Raw genomic sequence first — 19,318 nt, forward strand, 5'->3', positions numbered from 1 at the left:
GTAAAAAGTATGAATGAAAACAGAAAAGCACCACGTGCTACAACCATACAAACAGTGTCAATGATGGCGGCTGCGCGAAAATCACACAGCCACGCATCATATGGGACTGACACGCGGAGCTGTTATGTACCTTTTGCACGCACAAAACGACGTGTTTTTTGCGCAAGCAAAAGGCACACGCTGGTGTAATCCGGCCTCAAACAGTGTGCAGGGAGGGAGCGTCTGCCTGTAATCTGTAATTAGAGCAGGGAAGGACCATGTGACCATAGAGGGGCGTGGCAGTATGCAAATAGCTGAGGTGCTTTGGAGGAAGGGGGGGGGGATGCAACTGTCTCCTCAGATGCAGCCGGGGATCATGGGTATAGTGGGTTACAAGACAGGAAACAGCCAGTAAGGGATATAAACAAACAGCAAGGGATGTAAACAAACAGAAAAAGCAGCAGTGACATGGAAATCAAACAAACTGGTTAGAAGTTTAACCCCTTCCCTCTTTAGCTTTTTTCTAAATTTAAAGAGGCTCTGTCACCAGATTTTGCAACCCCTATCTGCTATTGCAGCAGATCGGCGCTGCAATGTAGATTACAGTAACGTTTTTATTTTAAAAAAACGAGCATTTTTGGCCAAGTTATGACCATTTTTGTAGTTATGCAAATGAGGCTTGCAAAAGTCCAAGTGGGTGTGTTTAAAAGTAAAAGTCCAAGTGGGTGTGTATTATGTGCGTACATCGGGGCGTTTTTAATACTTTCACTAGCTGGGCGCTCTGATGAGAAGTAACATCCTCTTCTCTTCAGAACGCCCAGCTTGTGACAGTGCAGATCTGTGACGTCACTCACAGGTCCTGCATCGTGACGGCCACATCGGCACCAGAGGCTACAGTTGATTCTGCAGCAGCATCAGCGTTTGCAGGTAAGTCGATCTTACCTGCAAACGCTGATGCTGCTGCAGAATCAACTGTAGCCTCTGCTGCCGATGTGGCCGTCACGATGCAGGACCTGTGAGTGACGTCACAGATCTGCACTGTCAGAAGCTGGGCGTTCTGAAGAGAAGAGGATGTTACTTCTCATCAGAGCGCCCAGCTAGTAAAAGTATTAAAAACGCCCCGATGTACGCACCTAATACACGCCCACTTGGACTTTTACTTTTAAACACACCCACTTGGACTTTTGCAAGCCTCATTTGCATAATTACAAAAATGGTCATAACTTGGCCAAAAATGCTCGTTTTTTAAAAATAAAAACGTTACTGTAATCTACATTGCAGCGCCTATCTGCTGCAATAGCAGATAGGGGTTGCAAAATCTGGTGACAGAGACTCTTTAAATGTATTTGCTTGTAAAATTTATCGTAATACCACACAAAATAGTTACTAGTTAACATCCCCCATATGTCTACTTTATGTTTGCATCATTTTTTTTCACGTACTTTTATTTTTCTAGGACATTACAAGGCTTAGAACTTAAAGAGGCTCCGTCACCAGATTTTGCAACCCCTATCTGCTATTGCAGCAGATAGGCGCTGCAATGTAGATTACAGTAATGTTTTTATTTTTAAAAAACGAACATTTTTGGCCAAGTCATGAGCATTTTTGTATTTATGCAAATGAGGCTTGCAAAAGTCCAAGTGGGCGTGTTTTATGTGCGTACATCGGGGCGTTTTTACTTTTTTTACTTGCTGGGCGTTCTGACGAGAAGTATCATCCACTTCTCTTCAGAACGCCCAGCTTCTGGCAGTGCAGACACAGCGTGTTCTCGAGAGATCACGCTGTGACGTCACTCACAGGTCCTGCATCGTGTCAGCGAGGACACATCGGCACCAGAGGCTACAGTTGATTCTGCAGCAGCATCAACGTTTGCAGGTAAGTAGCTACATCGACTTACCTGCAAACGCTGATGCTGCTGCAGAATCAACTGTAGCCTCTGGTGCCGATGTGGCCGACACGATGCAGGACCTGGGGCAGGAAGTGAGTGACGTCACAGCGTGATCTCTCGAGAACACGCTGTGTGTCTGAACTGCCAGAAGCTGGGCGTTCTGAAGAGAAGTGGATGATACTTCTCGTCAGAACGCCCAGCTAGTAAAAGTAGTAAAAACGCCCCGATGTACGCACATAATACACGCCCACTTGGACTTTAGCAAGCCTCATTTGCATAAATACAAAAATGGTCATAACTTGGCCAAAAATGCTCGTTTTTTAAAAATAAAAACGTTACTGTAATCTACATTGCAGCGCCGATCTGCTGCAACAGCAGATAGGGGTTGCAAAATCTGGTGACAGAGCCTCTTTAAGCAGCAATTTCTCATATTTTCAATAAAATTTCAATAGGCCATTTTTTCACAGACCAGTTCAGTTCTGAAGTGGCTTTGAGGGCCTTATATATTAGAAAGTCCCCATAAATCACCCCATTTTGAAAACTGCACCCCTCAAGGTATTCAAAACCACATTCAGAAAGTATTTTAACCCTTTAGGCATTTCACAGGAATTAAGGCAAAGTAGAGGTGAAATTTACAATTTCATTTTTTTGGACGAAATTCATTTCTAATAAAAAAAAAATCTAACAGAAGGTTTTACCAGAGAAACGCAACTCAATATTTATTGCCCAGATTCTGCAGATTTTAGAAATATCCAACATGTGGCCCTAGCGTCCTAATGGACTGAAACACAGGCCGCAGAAGCAAAGGAGCACCTAGTGGATTTTGGGGCCTCCTTTTTTTAGGAATATATTTTAGGCACCATGTCAGGTTTGAGGAGGTCTTGTGGTACCAAAACAGTCGAAACCCCCAAAAAGTGACCCCATTTTGGAAACTACACCCCTCAAGGCATTTTTCTAGGGGTATAGTTAGCATTTTGACCCCACAGTTTATTTGCAGAATTTAGGGGAATTAGTCTGTGAAGATGAAAATCACCTATTAATCTGTGGAAAAATAGAATTTTTTCATTTTTACAAGGAATAAAGGAGAAAAAGCCGCCCAACATATGTAAAGCAATTTCTCCCGATTACGGCAATACCCCATATGTGGTCGTAAACTGATGTTTGGACCCACAGCAGGGCTCAGGAGGCAAGGAGCACCTCTTGGATTTTGGAGCGCAGATTTTGCTGGATTGTTTTTCAGCGCCATGTCGGGTTTGCAACGCCCCGGAGGCACCAAAACAGTGGAAACCCCCCAAAAGTGACCCTATTTTGGAATCTACACCCCTCAAGGAATTTTTCTAGGGGTATAGTGAGCATTTTGGCCCCTCTAGATCTTTTTTTAGAGCTAAGGTGACAAAAAAAACAGCGATTTTGGCGCTTTAAATTCTTTATTTATTACAGCGTTCACCGTGCACAATAAATTACGTTTTAATTTATTCTGCCGGTGGGTACGATTACGCCGATACCATATGTGTATTTTTTTTTACGTTTTGCAGTGTTTGCACAATAAAATTACTTTTCTATAAAATAATTTATTTTCTGAGACACGGTATTCTGAGCCGTAACTTTATTTTTTCGTCAAAACAGCTGTGGGAGGTCTTGTTTTTTGCGGGACGGGTTGTAGTTTTTATTGGTACCATTTTGGGGTAAATGCGACTTTTTGATCACTTTTTATTGTATATCTTGGGAGGGGTGGTGACCAAAAAATAGCGATGCTGACAGGTTTCCGTTTATTTTGTTTGTAGCGTTCACCGAACGAAAAAATGAACATTATAGTTTGGGTCGTTACGAACACTGATACCAAATATGTGTACTTTTTTTTTTAACGTTTTCATTTTTTCCCGATAATAAATGACTTATTATAGGAAAACAAAACCTTTTATAAAGCATTTTTATTAACTTTTTTTTACACTTTGTATTTTTGACCTGCAGCTCTGATCGCTGCTAGAATACATCACACTACCTAGGTAGTGTAATGTATTTTAACTGTCAGTGTGACGTCACAGTCAGTCTGACAGTTGGTCTACGAGGATCAGCAGAGGCTGATCCTCATAGGCTGACATACATGGCAGACTTGGGGGCCGTTGTCTGGCCCCTGGGTGCCATCACAAGCATCAGAAGCCCCCACAATTGCATGGGGGCTGCTGATGCGCAACAAACCTGCTACATGCAGAGCTTGCAATCGAGCCCCGCATGTAACGGGTTAATTGCCGAAATCAGCGGCGATGAGCCGCTGATCGGCAATACTGGAGTGTCAGCTGTCGGGGACAGCTGATTTGCAAGTTCCCGATGCACACTGTCGCCGACAGTGTGCCATCGGGAACGACACAGTGACTTCCTGTCACTGACAGGAAGCCTATCAGGATCAGCCGAAGGTTGTCCTGATGGGCTTCTGTCCATGTCAGCCCCGGAAGCCATTGTTTGGCTTCCGTTTGCCATAGTAACCATCGGCAAACCCCGCGATTTCGGACCAGGGTCTGCCGATATGTTAGAAACCCCCAAAATTAGGCGATTGCACCTGATCGCCGAATTTAAGGGGTTAATTCGCCGAAACCAGCGGCAAAGGACCGCTGGTCGGCAAGAGTGGAGTGTCAGCTGTCGGCGACAGCTGACCTCCCGGTTCCCACAGTCGCCGACAGTGTGCACCGGGAAAGACTCATTAACTGTACGTCCTCGTGCGGGAAGTAACCTCCCGCGACGACGGACAGTTACGTCCTGGTGCGGATAGGGGTTAAAATGTACCAAGAACTCATCAATAGAAATACACTTCTCGGGGTGTATGCTTGGGAAAACCGGGCACTGAAACTGTCTAATAGGGGTCTCCGTTTATACAAACAATCAAAACTGGGGTCATCTCGGGGTGGGCACGGCTCATCAGTATAATGTAAGAAGCGAAGTATTGCCTAATTTATTTATTTTTTTAGATTCCAGTTCAGTTCTGAAGTTGCTTTGAGGGGCCCATATATTAGACACCCCTATCAAACACCCCATTTCAGAAACTAGACCCCTCTAAGTATTCACAACAGCATTTAGAAAGTTTATGAACCCTTTAGGTGTTTCACAGGTATTTAGAGCAAAGTAGAGATGAAATTTACATATTTATTAATGTTTCTCAGAAAATCCTTTTTATACCATTTTTTTTCTAACACCAAAGGTTTTACCAGAGAAAAGCAACTTAATATTTAATGGCCAGATTTTGCAGTTTTTAGAAATATCCCACATGTGGCGCTAGTGCGGTTATGGACTGAAGCACCGGCCTCCGAAGCAAAGGAGCACCTAGTGGATTTTGAGGCCTCCTTTTTATTAGGCACCATGTCCGGTTTGAAGAGGTCTTGTGGTGCCAAAACAGTGGAAACCCCCCAAAAGTGACCCCATTTTGGAAACTAGACCCCTTGAGGAATTCATTGTAGCTTTCTTGGGGTGCATGCAGCTTTTTGATCCGTTTTTATTATATTTTTAGGTGGCGTGGTGACTAAAAAACAGAAATTATACTATAGTCATTTTATTCTATTTTCTTTACAGCGTTCACCGTGCGCTATAAATGACACATTGACTTTATTCTGCGGGGCGATACGATTACGGCGATACCAGATGTTTATAGTTTTTTTTATGTCTTATGGCATTTGCACAATAAAATACGTTTGGTAAAAAATCATTCACTTTGTGTTACCTTATTCTAAGAGCCAGAACTTTTTTATTTTTCCATCAAGAAAGCCGTGCGAGGACTTATTTTTTGCGTAACGAATTGTAGATTCGATCAGGACCATTTTTAGGTACATGCGACTTTTTGATTTCTTTATTCCATTTTTTGGGAGGTGAAGTGACCAAACAATTGTGATTTTGGTACGGTTTATTATTTTCTTTTACGGCGTTCACCGCGCGGGATAAATAACGAAATAATTTTGTAGTTCAGGCCGTTACGGACACGGCAATACCAATTATGTAAAGTTTATTTATATATTTTTATTAATAATAAAGGACTGATAAGGGGAAAAGGGGGACTTTTACTTTTAATACTATTAAAACTTTTATTTTCTTATTTTTACACATCTTTTTTTTACTTTATTACTTTGTCCAACTAGGGGACTTGAGGGCAGGAGGCTCTGATCGCTATTCTAATACACTGCACTACATGCGTAGTGCAGTGTATTAGAGTTGTCAGCTACTCACTGACAGCAAGCATAGTGGGTCCTGACTTCGTCAGGACCCACTAGGCTTCCGTCCATGGCATAGCCGGACACCATTGTAAGGCGTCCAGTTGCCATGGTCACCATCGCCAGTCGCTAACGTGTAGCAGGCTGGCGATGGCAGCTTAACCCCTAAAAATCTGCAATCCCTATTGAACGCGGCTTTTAAGGGGTTAATCAGCGGGGACACAGCGTTCGGTCCCCGCTGTAGTAGCTGCGGCAGCTGCTGTACGAGACAGCAGATGTCAGAGCTCCTGTATGTGTCAGGACGACGGCCAAAACAGCCGTTACTCCCGAGACGTACTATTAGGTCATGGAGCGCGAAAGATACAGCTACCATGACCTAATAGTACATCCAGGAGCGGGAAGGGGTTAAACTTTAAGGCCCTGTTCACATGGAGTTTTAGGACACATTTTTTGCAGCGGAAACCGCGGCAAAAGAGGCCCAAAATTGCCTCACTTTAAATTCAATGCGAGGAGGAGGCGTATTTATGCCGCGAGCAGAAAAAAACTCACGTGAAAAAAAAGTGACATGTCCCATCTTGGTGTGTGGCTTTGATACATCATATAGACTTTACAATGAGCGTGATACATTGTTAAATTGACAACATGTACACAACCGCTTGGACCATTAGTTGCATTGACTTTTAACTCCTTCCTGACATTTGACGTATCCACACAAAGCGGGCGTCGGCTGTATGTTACAGCCAACACTTCAGAGTAACGAACGGGATACCACTCGTTAAATGCCACAGTCAATAGCGACCGCGGCATTTAAATTGTTAGAAAGAGGGCGAGACCCCCTCTAACAGCTCATCGCGCCCCCTGCAATGCAATCGCAGGGTGGCAATGGTTGCTATGGCTGCCTGGGGGCCTTATGAAAGCCCCCAGGTCCGGCATCTTTACGCTGCTATTAAGCCTGTTAGAATCACTATATACTGCTATACATTAATTTTGCTGTATATCTACTAAGATCGCTGGTTAAGTCCCCTAGGGGGACTAATAAAAAGAAAAAAGTAAAAATTAGTATAATAAAGTTTTTGTAAAAAATAAATAAAAAATAAATTAAATGGTCAAAAATACCCCCCTTTTCCCCCCTGGAGCATAGTAAAAAAATAGACAATTCATATCGCCGCATCCGTAAAAGTCTGAACTATTACAATATATCATTATTTAACCCATACGGTGAACACCGTAAAAAAAAAAAATTTAAACGCCAGAACCTCTATTTTTTGGTCACCTCATCTGCCACAAAAAATGAAATAAAAAGTGATCAAAACGTCACATGTACTCCAAAATGTCATGATTAAGAACTAAAGCTTATCCTGCAAAAAATAACCCCTTAGGCCTCAAGCACACGACCGTATTTTTGTCCATCCGTAAATACTGGCGTAAATACGGGTCCTTCGTCACATGTATTCGACCCGTATTCCACCAGTATTTATGGACCCGTGCCCGTAAATACTGATCCGGTGTCACCCGTATTCCACCCGTATTTACGGGCACGATTTTGGCTGCAAAATTGCACTGCACTAATCGGCAGCCCCTTCTCTCCATCAGTGCAGGATAGAGAGAAGGGACAGCCCTTTCCGAGGTAAAAGTAAAAGAAATTCATACTTAGCCGGCCGTTGCCTTGGTGACGCGTCCCTCTCTTGACATCCAGTCCGACCTCCCTGGATGACGCGGCAGTCCATGTGACCGCTGCAGCCTGTGATTGGCTGCAGCGGTCACATGGGCTGTAACATCATCCCAGGAGGTCGGACTGGAGGAAGAAGCAGGGAGTTCTGGCTAAGTATGAACGTTTTTTTTTTTTACAGCTTTATCGATTGTGATCGGTAGTCACTGCCCAGGGTGCTGAAACAGTTACTGCCGATCGTTTAACTCTTTCAGCACCCTGGACAGTTACTATTTACTGACGTCGCCTAGCAATGCTCCCGTAATTACAGGTGCACACAAGTAGTCACCCGTAATTACGGGAGCCCCATAGACTTCTATGGGCTGCCCGTGCCGTAATTACGGCCTGAAATAGAACATGTTCTATATTTTTTCAACGACACAGGCACCTTCCCGTAAGCATACGGGAAGGTACCCGTGGCCAATAGAAGTCTATGGTCCAGTAATTACGAGAGTTTTTACGGTCGTGTGCATGAGGCCTTAAGGTATGTTCACACTAGACTAAAAACGTCTGAAAATACGGAGTGGTTTTCAAGGGAAAACGGCTCCTGATTTTCAGACGTTTAGGCCAAGTTCACACAGTTTTTTTACTAGTTTTTTTACGTGGAAACCGCGCCAAAAACGGCCCGAAAATGCCTCCCGGCAATTTCAATGGGAGGCGGGGGCGGTTTTCTCCCGCGAGTGGTAGAACTGGATCGCAGGAGAAAGAAGCAACATGCCCTATCTTCGGGCGTTTCCGCCTCTGACCTCCCATTGACTTCAATGGGAGGCAGAGACTGCGTATTTCGCGGCGTTTAATGCAAGCGGCGCTCAATGGCCGCTGGCGAAAAACGCTGCGAAAATCGCCGTGCTGGTAGAGGAAAATCTTCCTCAAACTTCCAAACAGAATTGCAAAAAAGTGTGTGAACATAGCCTCACTCACGAATTTCGCAGCGTTTTTTCTGGCTATTTTTGGAGCGGTTTTCAAGATATGTAATATATAATCAAGTCTATGAAAAACCGCTCCAAAAACGTCCCAAGAAAGGTCCTAGACTTTTTTCAAAACGGCCGCATTAAAAAACGGCCCATCGGAACAGAACGCCGTTTTTTCCGAAGCGTTCTGCTTCCGATTTTTCGGCCGTTTATTGCCCGAAAAACAGCCGAAAATGAGCCGTGTGAACATATCCATACCAATTAATCGACGAAAAAATAAGAAAGTTATGGCGCTCAGAATTTGGCGACAATACATTTTATTTTTTACACTTAGGTTTTACTTGTAAAAGTAAATATAGAAAAAACTATATATATATTTGGCACTGTCGTAATCGTGTTGTCCCATAGAATAAGGCTAACATGTGGTTTTAATGGCACAGTGAATTCTGTAAAAACGAAGCGCAAAAACAAATAATTTTTTTCCCGTTTCCTAGTACATTATATGGCATAAGAAATGGGGCTACGAAAAACTACAACTCGTCCCGCAAAAATCAAGCCCTCATAGTACTATATCGACGAAAAAATAAAGACGTTACGGGTTTTGGAAAGTGGGGAGTAAAAACAAAAAATCTGAAAACCGGCTGCGGCGGAAAGGGGTTAATCCCAGTTTGTTCTTGAATACAACGAAAAGTTGCGCTTTATAATTATAATAATCCGTTCGTACCTGGGAAACAAGGGCTTATTCTTTTGCCAACGGCAACTTGGTTTTTGCTCATAAATTCAGCCCCCCGGCTACCTGGGTCCATTGATTCTTCGTGCATGCTTTAACCCGTTAGTGACCGGCCCATCGTGTTTCTACGTCCGTCACTAACGGGCCTTAATTCGATGCCATACTTTTTACGTCGCGGCATCGGAATAAGTTTACAGAGCAGGGAGCTGTCAAATCTCCCTGCTCTCAGCTGCTAGAGACTCTGCTCTGCCGGGTGAGATAGATATCAGTATCGATCTCACCCGTTTAACAGCTCAGATGCGGTGCGCAATAGCGAGCACCGCATCTGAGTGGTTTTGGAGAGAGGGAGAGAGCTCCCTCTCTCCCCCACCGACACCCGGCGATACGATCGCCGAGTGTGTGTCTTCTATGGCAGCCGGGGGCCTAATAAAGGCCCCCAAATCTGCCTGTAGTGTATGCCTGCTAGATCATGCCTCTGGCATGACCTAGCAGATGCCTGTCCGTTTTAAACGGACAGGCATAATACACTGCAATACAAAAGTATTGCAGTGTATTATAATAGCGATCGGAGAATAGCATATTATAATCCCCTAGAGGGACTAGTAAAAAAGTTAAAAAAAAAGTTTAATAAAGTTAATAAAAAAAAATTGGAAAAAAAAACCCACCTTTTCCCCTTAGGCCTCATGCACACGACCGTATTTTTTCCCACCCGTAAATACTGGCGTAAATACGGGTCCGGTGTCACACGTATTCCACCCGTTTTGCACCAGTATTTACGAACCCGTGCTCGTAAATATGGGTCCGGTGTCACACGTATTCCACCCGTATTTACGAGCACGTTTTTGGCGGCAAAATAGCACTGCACTAATCGGCAGCCCCTTCTCTCTATCAGTGCAGGATAGAGAGAAGGGACAGCCTTTTCTGTAATATAAGTTAAAGAAATTCATACTTACCCGGCCGTTGTCTTGGTGACGCGTCCCTCTCTTCACATCCAGCCCGACATCCCTGGATGACGCGGCAGTCCATGTGACCGCTGCAGCCTGTGATTGACCTGTGATTGGCTGCAGCGGTCACATGGCCTGAAGCGTCATCCAGGACGTCGGGCCGGATGTCGAGAGGGACGCGTCACCAAGGCAACGGGCGGGAGACCGGACTGGAGGAAGCAGGAAGTTGTCTGTAAGTATGAACGTCTTATTTTTATTTTTTACAGGTTTACTGATCGGTAGTCACTGTCCAGGGTGCTGAAAGAGTTACTGCCGATCAGTTAACTCTTTCAGCTCCCTGGACAGTGACTATTTACTGACGTCGCTTAGCAACGCTGCCGTAATGACGGGTGCACACATGTAGCCACCCGTTATTACGAGAGCTCCATAGACTTCTATGGACTGTCCGTGCCGTTATTACGGCCTGAAATAGGACATGTTCTATCTTTTTCAACGGCACGGGCACCTTCCCGTGAGAAAACGGGAAGGCACCCGTCGCCAATAGAAGTCTATGAGCCCGTTATTACGGGTCGTGATTACGACCCGTAATAACGGGCGTTTTTACGGTCGTGTGCATGAGGCCTTACAAAATGCTTTAGTATTAAAAAAACAAAATAAAGTAAAAAAGATACACATATTTGGTATCGCCGCGTCCGTAACGACACAGACTATAAATCCATAACATTATTTAACCCGCACGGTGAACGCCATAAAAGATTAAATAAAAAAAGATGGAAAAATTGCTCTTTTCTGTGAATCCTGACTTTAAAAAAATGTGATTAAAAAGTGATCAAAAAGTCGCATCTACTCAACAATGGTACCAATAAAAACTACAAGTCGTCCCGCAAAAAAAAAGCCCTCATACAACCGCATCAGCGAAAAAATAACGTTACGGCTCTTAAAATACGGACACACAAAAACAAATAATTTTGAAAAAAAGCGTTTTTACTGTGTAAAAGTAGTAAAACATACGAAAACTATACAAATTTGGTATCGTTGCAATCGTAACAACCCGCTGAATAAAGTTAGTGTTATTTATACCACACTGTAAACGGTGTAGATTTAGGACGCAAAAAAGAATGCCAAAATGTCAGATTTTTTTCTATTTACCCCCCCAAAAAAAGTTCATAAAAGTAAGGCCTCATGCACACGACCGTAAAAACACCCGTTATTGCGGGTCGTTATTACGACCCGCAATAACGGGCTCATAGGCTTCTGTTAGCCACGGGTACCTTCCCGTTTGCTCACGGGAAGGTACCCGTGCCGTTAAAAAAGATAGAACATGCCCTATTTCATGCCGTAATAACGGCACGGGCATCCCATAGAAGTCTATGGGGCTCCCGTAATCATGGGTGGCTCCGTGTGTTCACCCGTGATTACGGGAGCGTTGCGAGGTGAGGCGAGGTCAGGGGACTACCCGGTCTGCAGGCCACAGCCCAGTGGCGTAACTACCGCCGGGACTACAATGAAAACTATGGCAGAGCGGGGAGGTATCTCCCCGCTCTGCCATAAACAAAAGACATGTATCCCCTATCCTGTAAAAAATAAAAGACGTTCATACTTACCGACAACTTCCTGCTTCTCCAGTCCGGTCTCCCGCCCGTTGCCTTGGTGACGCGTCCCTCTCGACATCCGGGCCGACGTCCTGGATGACGTTTCAGGCCATGTGACCGCTGCAGCCAATCACAGGTCAATCACAGGCTGCAGCGGTCACATGGACTGCCGCGTCATCCAGGGATGTCGGGCTGGATGTGAAGAGAGGGACGCGTCACCAAGACAACGGCCGGGTAAGTATGAATTTCTTTAACTTTTATTACAGAAAAGGCTGTCCCTTCTCTCTATCCTGCACTGATAGAGAGAAGGGGCTGCCGATTAGTGCAGTGCTATTTTGCTGCCAAAAACGTGCTCGTAAATACGGGTGGAATACGTGTGACACCGGACCCATATTTACGAGCACGGGTTCGTAAATACTGGTGCAAAACGGGTGGAATACGTGTGACACCGGACCCGTATTTACGGGTGTGAAAAAATACGGTCGTGTGCATGAGGCCTTAATCAATAAATATGTACCTAAAAATGGTGCTATTATAAAATACAACTTGTCCCGCAAAAATCAAGACCGTATACAGCTATGTCGACGCAAAAATAAAAGCGTTATAGCTCTTGGAATGCGATGATTGAAAAACGTAAAAAATAGCTTGGTCATTAAGGTCTAAAATAGGCTGGTCATTAAGGGGTTAATGCAATTTGCTCCAAAACCGCGCAATATTGTAGCAAAAAACGGCGTTGTCTTGGCACAAATTGCATCAAAAGCGAGGTGAAGCAGGCCTTTGGGAAGGAGTTTTGTTTCACCATTAGGCTAGGCTTACAGGTCACGATTGCCGCGATTTCCGCAACGAGGCTGTTTTGCCACGATTTTCGGTAAAAAGTATGCATTTATAACAATACCGTGAGAACCAAACTCTTTATGTAAAGTTAACATTACTATTGCAGTTCCTCTACTGAATGTGTAACTGAGCGAATATAAAAAACAGATTGTAATCAGCACTAACGTATAAATTACAGGTACAGATTAAACACGGCAACAGATACAAACAGAGCAATGAAATGGGCATCACGTGCAGATCGCTGCCAGCACATGGAGGGGCACAAACCAACATGGCGTTATTTACATTATCCTGCACGGCTCCTCCACATCTCCCTCTCACACTGGGCCGAAAACCAGACGAGCGGTGCACCGAGCAGCTGTATTTATATCTTCTTAATTAGTTGGCCACGCCCCCACCCCCGCCCGCCGGAGCTGTAATCAGAAACACCCTTTCATTGCTGAACACATTTTAAAACCCACGCTAAATCAAATAAGGCTATGTTCACACGCGAGTCAAAAACGGCTGAAAACTACGGAGCTGTGCCTCTGATTTTCAGCCGTTTTTGAAGCTGCACGTTCACACTGAGTTTTTGCCGCGGCAAATACCAGGGGAAAACATGCCCGAAATTGCCTCCTATTGATTTCAATGGGAGGTGGAGATGTTTTTTGGTCCTGTTTTTTGGTCCTGTTCACACTGAGTTTTTTGCAGGCAGAAAATTCTGCCTCAAAAATCAGTCTGGAATTTTGAGGCAGATTTTGATCTGCCTGCAAGCTGTTTGCCGCGTTTTACGCTCGCGGCCATTGAGCACCGCGGGCAAAAACGCAGCAAAAAATGCTTTCTCTGCCTTCCATTGTTGTCAAAGGGAGGTCAGAGACGTAAGCGGCCAAAGATAGGGCATGTCGCTTCTTTTTAACGCGAGCCGTCCGTTTTTTTGCATGTTTTCCGACGCGGTTTCCGCGTCAAAAAACGTGTAAAAAAACTCAGTGTGAACAGGGCCAAAGTAGCAACATGCCTCAAAAACCTCATTGAAATCAATGGGAGACGGATATAAACCCGTTTTTTGCCGCGTTTTTTGCCGCGTTTTTTGCCACGTTTTCTGTAAAAAAACGCTCGAGGTTATTCCCTCTGTCTGTTTAAGAAATAGCTAAAAAAAAACAGAGAAAAACGTGCCAAAAAAACGCGGCAAAAAACGTGTGTGATCCAAACCACTTAAAAAAAACCGGAGCTGATTTTTCCAGGCAGAATCTTCTGCCTGCAATAAATTTGAAGGTTTTTTCTAGGCGTTTTTTTAGGCGTTTTCTATTGACACAATGAAAAACAGCTCCAAAAGCGGCTCCAGAAGTGACATGCTCCTTCTTTTTACGAAACGCAGTTTTTCCCATTGAATTTAATGGGCAGATGTTTGTAGGCGTTTTGCTACAATTTTTAAAGGCGTATTTTGGGGCGTTTACAATCCAAAATACGCGTGAAAACATAGCACGTGAACACATCCTCAGGGTGCATTTAGATGAGACGTTTTTGGCTGCGTGGTAAAAAAAAGACATTAAAAAAATCACACAAATAAAAAAGACCACGCAGTTTTACCATGAATTGATGCGGTTTACGAACCGGTTTTCGCCTGCGTGTTTTTTACAGGTAAAACAAATTTAGGCCTAGTTCACACTAGTTGCTTCACGAATTTTAAGGCAAATTCTGAATTGACATTATGAAGCCTTTTTTTCATATTTTTTGTGGCGTTTTTTTGTCCGACCTTAAAAGTAATGCAAAAAACGCTGCAATAAAAACGCCCAAATGAGCGCTGCAAGTTCCTGTGCCTCCCATTGATTTCAATGGGAGGTTAGAGGCGGAAACCACTCAAAGAAGGAGCATGCCGCTTTTTTTTCGGCGAGTGTCCGTAAGCCTCGCAGGAGAAAAAACGCCTCTGCCCCCCAAAAATCACTCATGTAAACATACCCTTTCCCGTAAGGCATCATGTTGTTTTCCTCAGTGGCCTATGCGGGTTTAGAATACTGAACCATTATTTCTGTACCATTCATTCATTTTGCGCGGTCGTGGCAGAAAAAACTATATTTGACCGCACCATTTGAACCCAGTCATACGGTCCAGTCTCACTTTGCGGTTAAGGTGTGGTTAGAGCCGCCTTAAAAAATGCATCCGAAAAGCCCATGCCTTTTTGGTGCAATTTGGTGCGTTTTTCGATGATGTTGCAGTAAAAAACGCACCAAAATGCAGTAAAAATGCATGCGGCTTTCAGATGTACCTCAACCGCCACGTGTGAATAGACTCAGGCCACACGCACACCATACGTATTACGTGTGGATTTGGCGTGCTGATTTTCCTGCGGCACATCCACAGCATAATATAGCACCAGCAAAGTAACTGAGATTCCAAGTAAACTCATCTACACGTTGCAAAATTTTCCCGAACGTAAATTGACCTGCGGTGCGTATTTTAAAATCTGCACCGTCAATTTATCTTGCATTTCCGTCCCAGAATTGTATCTGAGAAGTTTATAAAAGAATGCACCAAAATACACGGCATAAAATCTACACCTGTTTCCGCATCAAAATGTAAAGAATGCACCTAAAAACGCAGTAATACGTGCCCCCCCTGTATATGATGCCACACATCTCCTTGTATATGATGCCACACATCTCCTTGTATCTGATGCCACACACCTCCCTGTATATGATGCCACACACCTCCCTGTATATGATGCCACACAGCCCTCCTGTATATGATGCCACACACCTCCCTGTACATGATGCCACACACCTCCCTGTATATGATGCCACACACCTCCCTGTGTATGATGCCACACACCACCCTGTATATGATGCCACACACCACCCTGTATATGATGCCACACACCACCCTGTATATGATGCCACACAGCTCCCTGTATATGATGCCACACAGCCTCGCTGTATATGGTGCCACACAGCCTCACTGTATATGGTGCCACACACCACCCTGTATATGATGCCACACACCACCCTGTATATGATGCCACACACCACCCTGTATATGATGCCACACACCTCCCTGTATATGATGCCACACAGCTCCCTGTATATGATGCCACACAGCCTCACTGTATATGGTGCCACACAGCCTCACTGTATATGGTGCCACACAGCTCCCTGTATATGATGCCACACACCTCCCTGTGTATGATGCCACACACCTCCCTGTATATGATGCCACACACCTCCCCTGTATATGATGCCACACACCTCCTGTATATGATGCCACACACCTCCCTGTATATGATGCCACACACCTCCCTGTATATGATGTCAAACACCTCCCTGTATATGATGCCACACAGCCTCACTGTATATGATGCCACACACCTCCCTGTATATGATGCCACACACCTCCCTGTATATGATGCCACACATCATCCTGTATATGATGCCACACACCACCCTGTATATGATGCCACACACCTCCCTGTATATGATGCCACACAGCTCCCTGTATATGATGCCACACAGCCTCACTGTATATGGTGCCACACAGCCTCACTGTATATGGTGCCACACAGCCTCCCTGTATATGATGCCACACAGCTCCCTGTATATGATGCCACACGGACTCACTGTATATGGTGCCACACATCCCCCCTGTATATGGTGCCACACATCCTCCCTGTATATGATGCCACACAGCCCCCTGTAGATGCCACGCAGCCCCCCTTTATATGATGCCACAAACCTCCCTGTATATGATGCCACACACCACCCTGTATATGATGCCACACACCTCCCTGTATATGATGCCACACAGCTCCCTGTATATGATGCCACACGGCCTCACTTTATATGGTACCACACATCCTCCCTGTATATGATGCCACACAGCCCCCTGTAGATGCCACGCAGCCCCCCTGTATATGATGCCACATAGGCCGACATGAATGCCCTACATACTCACCGATGCTGCGCTGTCGTCTTCAGGTAAGGTCTCTCGTCTTCATGGGATCTGCGAAGGCAACGCGATGTCACTCACCGATGCAGTGATGTCTTCTTCTGGTCTGGTCACTAGTCTCAAGGGATCTGTGAAGGAGGCGGGGTGATGCCATCGCGCCGCCTTCGCAGAACCCACGAGACTACTGACCAGACCTTAAGAAGTCGGCGCTGCATCGGTGAGTGTGTGTCGTCGCGCCGCCGATAGCCAGCAAGGGAACTGGTAGTTCCCTTGCAAATCCCCATGTCACAGATCCGTTTTTAACGGTTGTTACATGTATTGACAGCCGTTAAAAACTGATCCATTGACTTCCATTGACTGCAACGTGTAGATGAGTTTACTTGGAATCTCAGTTACTTTGCTGGTGCTATATTATGCTGTGTATGTGCCGTAGGAAAATCAGCACGCCAAATCCACACGTAATACGTATGGTGTGCGTGTGGCCTAAGAGTCTATTCACACGTGGCGGTTGAGGTACATCTGAAAGCCGCATGCATTTTTACTGCATTTTGGTGCATTTTTTTACTGCAACATCATCGAAAAACGCACCAAATTGCACCAAAAAGGCATGGGCTTTTCGGATGCATTTTTTAAGGCGGCTCTAACCACACCTTAACCGCAAAGTGAGACTGGACCGTATGACTGGGTTCAAATGGTGCGGTCAAATATAGTTTTTTCTGCCACGACCGCGCAAAATGAATGAATGGTATAGAAATAATGGTTCAATATTCTAAACCCGCATAGGCCACTGAGGAAAACAACATGATGCCTTACGGGAAAGGGTACGTTTACATGAGTGATTTTTGGGTGTATTTACAAGAGTAATTTTTGGCCACATGAAAAAACCGCACGCAAATATAAAAAAATCACAGAAAAACCGCACACGGTTATACGGCAGTTTGCTGCGTTTTTCGCCAGTGTGGTTTTTACAGCTGAAACTTGTAAAAAAAAGGGTCGTTTCACACTGTGTGAGTGTTTTGACGTGGAAACTGCGCCAGTATCCGTACCAAAAAGCACCCTGAATCGTCCCCCATTCATTTCAATGGGAGACAGAGGCGTTTTTTCTCCTGCGAGGCTTACGGATTCTCGCCGAAACAAAAGCGGCATGCTCCTTCTTTGAGTGGTTTCCGCCTCTAACCTCCCATTGAAATCAATGGGAGGCACAGGAACTTGCAGCGCTCATTTGGGCGTTTTTATTGCGGCGTTTTTTGCATTACTTTTAAGGTTGGACAAAAAACGCCACAAAAAATATGAAAAAAAAGTGTCATAATTTCAATTCAGAATTTGCCTTTAAATTCGTGAAGCAACTAGTGTGAACTAGGCCTAAATTTGTTTTACCTGTAAAAAACACGCAGGCGAAAACCGGTTCGTAAACCGCATCAACTCATGGTAAAACTGCGTGGTCTTTTTTATTTGTGTGATTTTTTTTATGTCTTTTTTTTACCACGCAGCCAAAAACGTCTCATCTAAATGCACCCTGAAGATGTGTTCACGTGCTATGTTTTCACGCGTATTTTGGATTGTAAACGCCCCAAAATACGCCTTTAAAAATTGTAGCAAAACGCCTACAAACATCTGCCCATTAAATTCAATGTGAAAAACGGCGTTTCGTAAAAAGAAGGAGCATGTCACTTCTGGAGCCGCTTTTGGAGCTGTTTTTCATTGTGTCAATAGAAAACGCCTAAAAAAACGCCTAGAAAAAACCTTCAAATTTATTGCAGGCAGAAAATTCTGCCTGGAAAAATCAGCTCCGGTTTTTTTTAAGTGGTTTGGATCACACACGTTTTTTGCCGCGTTTTTTTGGCACGTTTATCTAGCCTTTTTTTTGGGCTATTTCTTCAACAGACAGAGGGAATAACCGCAAGCGTTTTTTTACAGAAAATGTTGCAAAAAACGCGGCAAAAAACGCATTTATATCCGTCTCCCATTGATTTCAATTAGGTTTTTGAGGCTTGTTGCTACTTTGGCCCTGTTCACACTGAGTTTTTTTACACGTCTTTTGACGCGGAAACCGCGTCGGAAAACATGCAAAAAAACGGACGGCTCGTGCGAAAAAGAAGCGACATGCCCTATCTTTGGCCGCTTACATCTCTGACCTCCCATTGACATCAATGGAAGGCAGAGAAAGCATTTTTTGCTGCGTTTTTGCCCGCGGTGCTCAATGGCCGCGAGCGAAAAACGCGGCAAACAGCTTGCAGGCAGATCAAAATCTGCCTCAAAATTCCAGACTGATTTTTGAGGCAGAATTTTCTGCCTGCAAAAAACTCAGTGTGAACAGGACCAAAAAACATCTCCACCTCCCATTGAAATCAATAGGAGGCAATTTCGGGCATGTTTTCCCCTGGTATTTGCCGCGGCAAAAACTCAGTGTGAACATGCAGCTTCAAAAACGGCTGAAAATCAGAGGCACAGCTCCGTAGTTTTCAGCCGTTTTTGACTCGCGTGTGAACATAGCCTTATTTGATTTAGCGTGGGTTTTAAAATGTGTTCAGCAATGAAAGGGTGTTTCTGATTACAGCTCCGGCGGGCGGGGGTGGGGGCGTGGCCAACTAATTAAGAAGATATAAATACAGCTGCTCGGTGCA

General features: G+C 44.5%; 1 long non-coding RNA gene across 1 annotated transcript in view; it reads right to left on the reverse strand.

The window, feature by feature from the left end:
• The window catches only part of LOC142718081 (uncharacterized), a 51,802-nt gene extending 38,657 nt beyond the window's left edge, over nucleotides 1–13,145 (reverse strand). The window contains exon 1 of the long non-coding RNA XR_012872217.1: nucleotides 13,065–13,145. This is a non-coding gene — a long non-coding RNA (uncharacterized LOC142718081). The remainder of the gene's footprint in view (nucleotides 1–13,064) is intronic.
• Nucleotides 13,146–19,318: the final 6,173 nt, after the last annotated feature.

Source organism: Rhinoderma darwinii, unplaced genomic scaffold, assembly GCF_050947455.1.
Source record: "Rhinoderma darwinii isolate aRhiDar2 unplaced genomic scaffold, aRhiDar2.hap1 Scaffold_4603, whole genome shotgun sequence".
Classification (NCBI taxonomy): Eukaryota; Metazoa; Chordata; class Amphibia; order Anura; family Rhinodermatidae; genus Rhinoderma; species Rhinoderma darwinii.